We start from the raw sequence: 7,049 nt of genomic DNA, 5'->3' as shown, positions 1-7,049 counted from the left end.
CTTATTCCTTCCCAAGGACTACCTTTCCATAAGCACTTTACTAACTAGGATATAATCAAATTAAAAAATTTCATAGAGAATGAATATGCTTATATGTTACTTAGACCCAACATGTAACCATATATACTTTGGTTCTTATGCATGAAAAAAACCACAATCCAATTTGTTGTAGTAAGGGCTAAAAGAAACATGATAAAATTAGCCCTCCTAATGAGGTATTTGAGTTTTTTGTATAAATCCTAAATGACCCCCAAATTAAATTGTACATTTAGAAAATCTTTTTAGGCTATGAAATAGTATCAAAGAATGGGAATTTGGTTTTTCTCATAACTCGCTTCACCTAGATTGAGCAAGATTAGGTAAGATTTGCAAATTTAGGACCAACTTGCTCTGTAAGTTACTACTGAAAATATTCACTAGACATCTATATTACTAAGGATAAAATCCTATACCATTGATGGTATGTTTTTTTATATGTTTTCATTGTTGGTCAAAACCTTTATATCATGTTTTATGACATAAGGAGAAGTGTTATTGATATGCAATCTAGTCCAACTTCCATTAACTTCTGATATAAGTAGATCACTAGAGTCTTCATCTTGCATTTACATTCTCACTTCAACTTATGTTTAGTTTCTATTGATTGGTGTTATATTTTCCAATTTGCTTCTAATGTTTTCACATCATTCTTTCTTTATTTCTAACCAATTTTCTATTTGTTGTCATCTTGAAAGCATCCTTTTGGAATAGGGTGAAATCATTTGTTAGACAAAGTATTTGTATTTTGTGGAGTAATATGTTTACAAGAACAAGAAATAACTCCTTGTTTTGTTTCCATTGTAAAAAAAAATTACATTTTTGATCTCACGCAAACGTTGATCCTATATTTCTTTTTATCCCCCAAGTTTTCAAGATGGGGAGGATGGTAAGGGACAATAATTAATATAAGGAAATTGATAAAGTATAGAAAATTTATTTTTTAATTCCAAACAAAAGAATTATTCACTTTTTTTACCTAATAGTTATTACAAGATTCATATAGATGTAAATATTTAATGAATGTGATCATTACTATATTCAAAAAATAAATAGATAATAATAATAAATTATAGAGAGAGAGAATTGAAGTTTTCATATTAAAGTCACTCCTAAATAAAATTTTAAATAGTTGTTAATGTCTTGTTAGATTTTGTTGCTTAGATTGCTTTTGACAAATGAGTGTCTACACACTTAAGTCATTTTCTTAGTTTATGCTGAACAAGTAATGCATGCCAAGCATAACATGTTAGACAACGCATGCCAAGTGAGATACTTAGTAAGTTTCAAACAAATAGTTAGTGCTAAGTAGATAATATGTGCCAAGTGATTCAAGTACCAAGCAAGTATTGCATGCCAAGTCATTCAGATGCTGAGTGACAACATTGAAGTTATAGTTGATGCTGAGCACTAGGGACTTTAGATGTTGAGTGATACAATTTTGACATAGTTGTTTGTAATCACCCAAACTACTATGTAAACCATTTTTGGGCCAACTTAAGATTTATTTTGAGATCCTAGATGATAAGGATGAATCTTAATTGATTATCCCTATGCATTACATACATCCAATTAGAAAAAGGGAAGGATTAAGTGGCAATATGGATGAATCATGATCATTGATTCATACTTATCCCTATGTCACAAATATCTTCTTAAGGAGGGTAAACCCTAATCCATGAGAGCTGTAAGTGAAGTGTGGCATGGAAGAGAAGGTAGAGTAGGAAGAGAAGTTTGCATGTAGAGCCATTACGAAGAAAGAATCTTAGAGTGACAGATGAATAGTATTCTAGTGAAATGATTTGCATAATCAGTTTGATGAGAATAGAGGAAGAAGTGAAAGGAAAGAACAAAGAGATCTTATCAAAGGAGGATCAAGGATACATGTAAAGAGGTGATTTGTTATCTAGTAGTAGAGTGCTAACCACAAGATCATTGTTGAGACATTCTAATACATGAATTAGTTAAATCTCTTAATAGAGTAGTCTTAATAGGTTGTGTTGAAATTCTTTAACAAGGTGCTTACTTCATTGTGAGTTGAAGTCCTTTGACCAGGCACACTTCTAACAGGGTGTTGAAATCCTTTAATAGGGTGAGACCTAACAATCTTTGCAAGCCTTTAATAGGGAAGACCTTTCATAGGGTATATCATATTTTATGGTCAAATAATTGTAACTTTCATTAGATACACTTTACAACTACAGTAGTGAAGATTTGTGGGTGTAATCGCCACCCCAGTTTTACCTTCTCATTAGAGGGTTTCTGGGTAATCATATTTGGTGTTATATGTGTGAATGTTTACTTACTTACATGCTTTAGATGTATATGCTTAATATGGTATTTTAATTTGCATATTGAATTGTGAGATGGATGTGAGGTGAATGATTTTATGGGTAAAAGTTTGAAGTACTAATTCACCCACCCCCCTCTTAGTTTTTATGTTTCCTATTGTATTTCCAACAATTGGTATTAGAGCCTTGTTCTATGAAAGGTAAAAGCTTTGTAGCTTTGAGGAAAGATTTTGGAAATGGAAATCTACAATTTGGGAAAGACTATTAAGAATCAAGTGATTGAAATATAGCTTCCCCTACATTAACTAAATGAAGTAAGACATAACCTAAAGAGTTCATTGAAGAGAAGGAAAGATATAACTACTGAAGAAAATGAGAGATTGACACTACTAGACTATTTAATAAAGGAAATTCAAGTAAATTTGATGCAATAGTTGTAAATCTGATGGAAAAGAATGGAACCCTAACTAAAGAGGTCAGAACACTAAAGATAGAACAAGAAGTCCAATCAGCATTGCTATGTGAAGTGACTGAGTAGAAAAATAAAGTTGAAGAAGACAAGGTCATGATAGAATATGACAAAAGGACATGAACGAATAGATTGGAGGAGAGGACATAAGAAGTTCACATAATTGCAAACATACAATTAGAGACAATGAATCAAATCATGATTACCAATCATGAACTAAATGGTAAAGACATTGTGATCACAACCCTAAAATTATAGAATAAAGAACTAAGTAATGATGTAAAGAGAGAAAGAGAATTTTCTAAAAGTTTTAACAAACCAAATGAAGCCATCAAGTATTTTGAAATATTGATGAGGTCAGCTAGATCTAACGATGATGCTACTAGATTAGGTTACACCAGTATTGATGAAGGAGAATCATCCAAAAGTGATCAATAAAGTAACAAAGGTAAGAACTCAAAATGCACTTGTCATAATTGTGGAAAGTTGGGACATATAAAAAATGTCGCAAGAGTAAGACTACAAATCAAAATGATAATCATAAGTTTATGGGCTCCTATCCAAAAAGCAACGAGCAAGGTCATTAGGCACATGAATGTAGAACCAAAACCATGAACACACAAAGATTTGAAGGATATTTCTATAACTATAAGAAGTATGGACATAGAGCCTTTGAGTGTAGATCCAAACCCAAGTGGTCATCAAACAAGTAGACAGAGGTAAAACACAATGACAACTCTTATAGCTAGGATTATTATACTAGGTATAGTTGTCATTATTGTATTAGAACACATTTTAGAAGTGATTATAGTAGATGATTAAGTCAAACTACATGTTTTAGTTTTTTGATGACTAGTCACATAAGTAGACATTGCCCAATAAGTACAACAAATGCATATGATGAGGTCACTTCATCTAATGGATTAGGTGATCACATCATCTCCAACTAGGCAATCAAGATGTATGTCGGGGTTGACATTTAAAAGACATATTATAAATCAATTCCAAAGATTTAGTTCTAAAAATATTATATAAGCATAAAGAAAGATGCAAAATTTTGATTAGAACCTGGAAGAAATCTTTGAGTTTTGGTAGTTTTTATATTACTATCAAACATGAAAAGTTTCACTATAGTTGCCGAGTGAAATGCTAGTTGATGTCAAGCTATCAAAGGTGATAGTGTTGGCCAAGCTCATAGTAGCTTTTGAGCATGAGGAAAACCATATGGATGCTAAGTGAGAAATACATTCTATTGAAATAGAGCTTATAGCTATGTAATCACTTAGCATTAAATGTGATGTTTTAAGGGTTATTTAATCAAATTTTTCTCATTTGTCATCATTTGAATTCGAAGGAAAACATGAAGGGCTAAAGGAAATTTGAATAATTCATTCCAAGTTCTTGAAAACTAGATTCAATAGTTGTTTGACACCATCTCAATAGGATTACAAAGGTATTTATCATGTGTCAAGCCACATAGTTTTGAATTTTGCAAACCCTAGTTTATGAAATGGCATCTAGTTCTTCAATAGCTAAAGTCATAGAGGGAAAGGAAGTATTGAATGTATAATTGATAAGAAATGAGATCAAAAAACAAAATTTTAGAGTCATTCCTAATATCTCTTATAAGAAAACAAGTTCTGATGATTCAAGATGTGAGATGCTGCTACACATGCAAGGTTGGTAGCATAGGAGATATGGAGATAAGAGGAACACATGGAAAATTTTGTAAAAATGGAGAGTTGAAGGATGAATTCAAAACTATAGAGAAGAAAGGGCTATCCTGTTCCATAGATTTCCCCAACATTTTTAAAGTAGAATGGATTAAGATTGTTTTGAGTAGAATTCATGACAATTCTATATGGTTGGAGAATGGACTGATGAAAATCACTAAGAAGATTATACACAAAGTGACATGGTATCCAACCCTAGACCAACCTAAAACAATGAGAAGTGATGCAAAATATTTAATTGAGAAGAATACATGGGTTGTATGGAATAAAAGAGGGATGACTATTGATACAATTACAAATCCCCTAATTACTTTTGCAGTGAGGATTGTAGCACACAATTTTTATGATTGTAGCACATAATTTTTATCAATCCAATAGGCTAAAAAAAATAACTTGTATTGTAGTTGACATGCTACAAGATACTCAAGAAGGATCATAGGTATGACCTTGCTGAGATATAGTTGCAACAATTGTCAAAAAAATTGGGAGCAATAAGGAAGACCAAGAATGCACAATGCAAATGTGGATCTATTCTTGTATGTATATTCTTTTTATGTATAAAATGCATTCCCTACTTTTGGTAAAGTTTAATGGAAGGTAAAAAAAATCTATTGCAGTACAAATAGGTGAATTTATTCAACAACTAGGAGACAATTTTGAGTTAGTTATGACTAGTTCCTTTGAAGACTTTGAAGAAAATATTAAGGATACTAGTTTCACTAGTAGAGAAACATTTCAATGATATTTTCTTTCTAGTTGATACTAATTTTACATATGTACAAGCCACACTTCCAAGAGTGAGGTGGTTGAGACCCCTAGGCTATGAAATCAATGTGGATAAAGCCTCTACATCAATAACAACATTACCTTAAAAAGAAGTGGACAAGGAGGCTACAACATTTGGGAACTATGATGTGGAAAAATCTAAAATCACAATGAATTTGAAGACTACCTCAATTATTAGAAAGAAGAAACAAAGTTCAAGAAAATCAAGGAGAAATTTGGTGAAGGGGTAGAAGAAGAAGATGATGATGATGATGATGAAGAAGATGAAGATATGCCTACTCGAGAACCACTTTCTATTATTCAAAGTAAATGAGAAGACAAAGAAGTAGAGGTAGAAATTGTAGAAGGTGTCAAGGGAGAGGAAGCTAGTGAAGCACCTACAACTATTGAGAAGAAGGAAAGCAAGAGCACTAGCAATGAGAAAACCAAAGAAGGTTGTAAAAATCACACAACCTAAGCCTACAATTCCTACTACAAGGGCTAGCACAAGAGCCACTACTCAAAAGGCTAAAGAAGTTGAAAAGACAAAGGAGAAGAGAGCTAGACTAGCTAGCAAGGATGAAGAGTCTAAGAATAGACCGAGGAGAAATTATGTTGCACCCATGGAATCTAATGAAGAGAAGACTGATTCTGATGACAACAACCAATTCCAAATGGTAAGTCATAGTCCTTATTTAGGTTTAGAAAACTCATGTGAGAACATTAGAAATGGTGTTGATTTATCTAGATTCTCTCACATTGAGTTTGACAATCTTGGGAAGATTGAAATGAATCAAGTTGAAGAGTCAGTATATGCCATGATGGCAACATCTAAGAAGACTCCTCTTTAACTTGACAACTCCATACCTAAGAGTTTGTATGATAGAGTTGAGTAGAAGTGGCATTATTGTCTAAACACTGAAATATTAATCAAAGAGGCAACACTTGCATAGGTAATGCTAGAATTAAATAAGGTTGCAATGGAAAAATCCATTAAGAAATACACTAGAGGATTTTTTTCTAAAATTTAGAGAATTTAGTATACTACAAAATGACATTGAGTATGTTATATAGAAGTTGACACAAATATGGAAACTAACATATGGCCTATCAAAATCTAAGGAAGCTATGCAAACACCTATTGAGGTAGGTGAAGAAAAGGATACAAACATGTGGTAATTGAGGCTACAGAAGAAGCCACTAAAAGGGATGTAGTTGAGGAAGGAACTAAAATAAACTTAGACACATAGGCATGGTATCTAAAGATGAGTAGTAGATAGAATAGAGTGTACCAAATACACTAGTGTTGAGTGCCAGTCATAAATAGGAGACTAGTGCAAATACTAAAATTGTGAAGATTAAGGATGTTTCTGAGACTATCACTTAGAAAATCAACCCACTTACAAAGGAAGACATGAAGAAAGTTCTGATGGAATCCACTATCTAGGCTAAACTTTGTGAACATCCTGTACTAGTGAGTGTTGATGAGATTGAGAAGGTAGACAAGGCATCTGCAAGGGAGGAAGTTCAAACACAAGAAATACCTACACCCCCTGCTCAATTTATCATGATAGAATCTACATTACCTATTGTGATGTATCATAGGAAGGAGCCAACAACTTCCATTTTTGGTACATTGGTACAAAGTGCTCTAGTCTTAGGAGATCAAATAGAAAATATAGATGACAAGGATGAGACTGCTAGAGAGCAAAAGGATGGAATAGAAGAGTAGAAGGATGAGACTACACAAAATCA

This window comes from Cupressus sempervirens, chromosome 5 (genome assembly GCF_028749045.1).
Source record: "Cupressus sempervirens isolate cs-2001-9-10 chromosome 5, ASM2874904v1, whole genome shotgun sequence".
Lineage (NCBI taxonomy): Eukaryota > Viridiplantae > Streptophyta > Pinopsida > Cupressales > Cupressaceae > Cupressus > Cupressus sempervirens.
Note: the sequence above shows the minus strand (reverse complement) of the source record.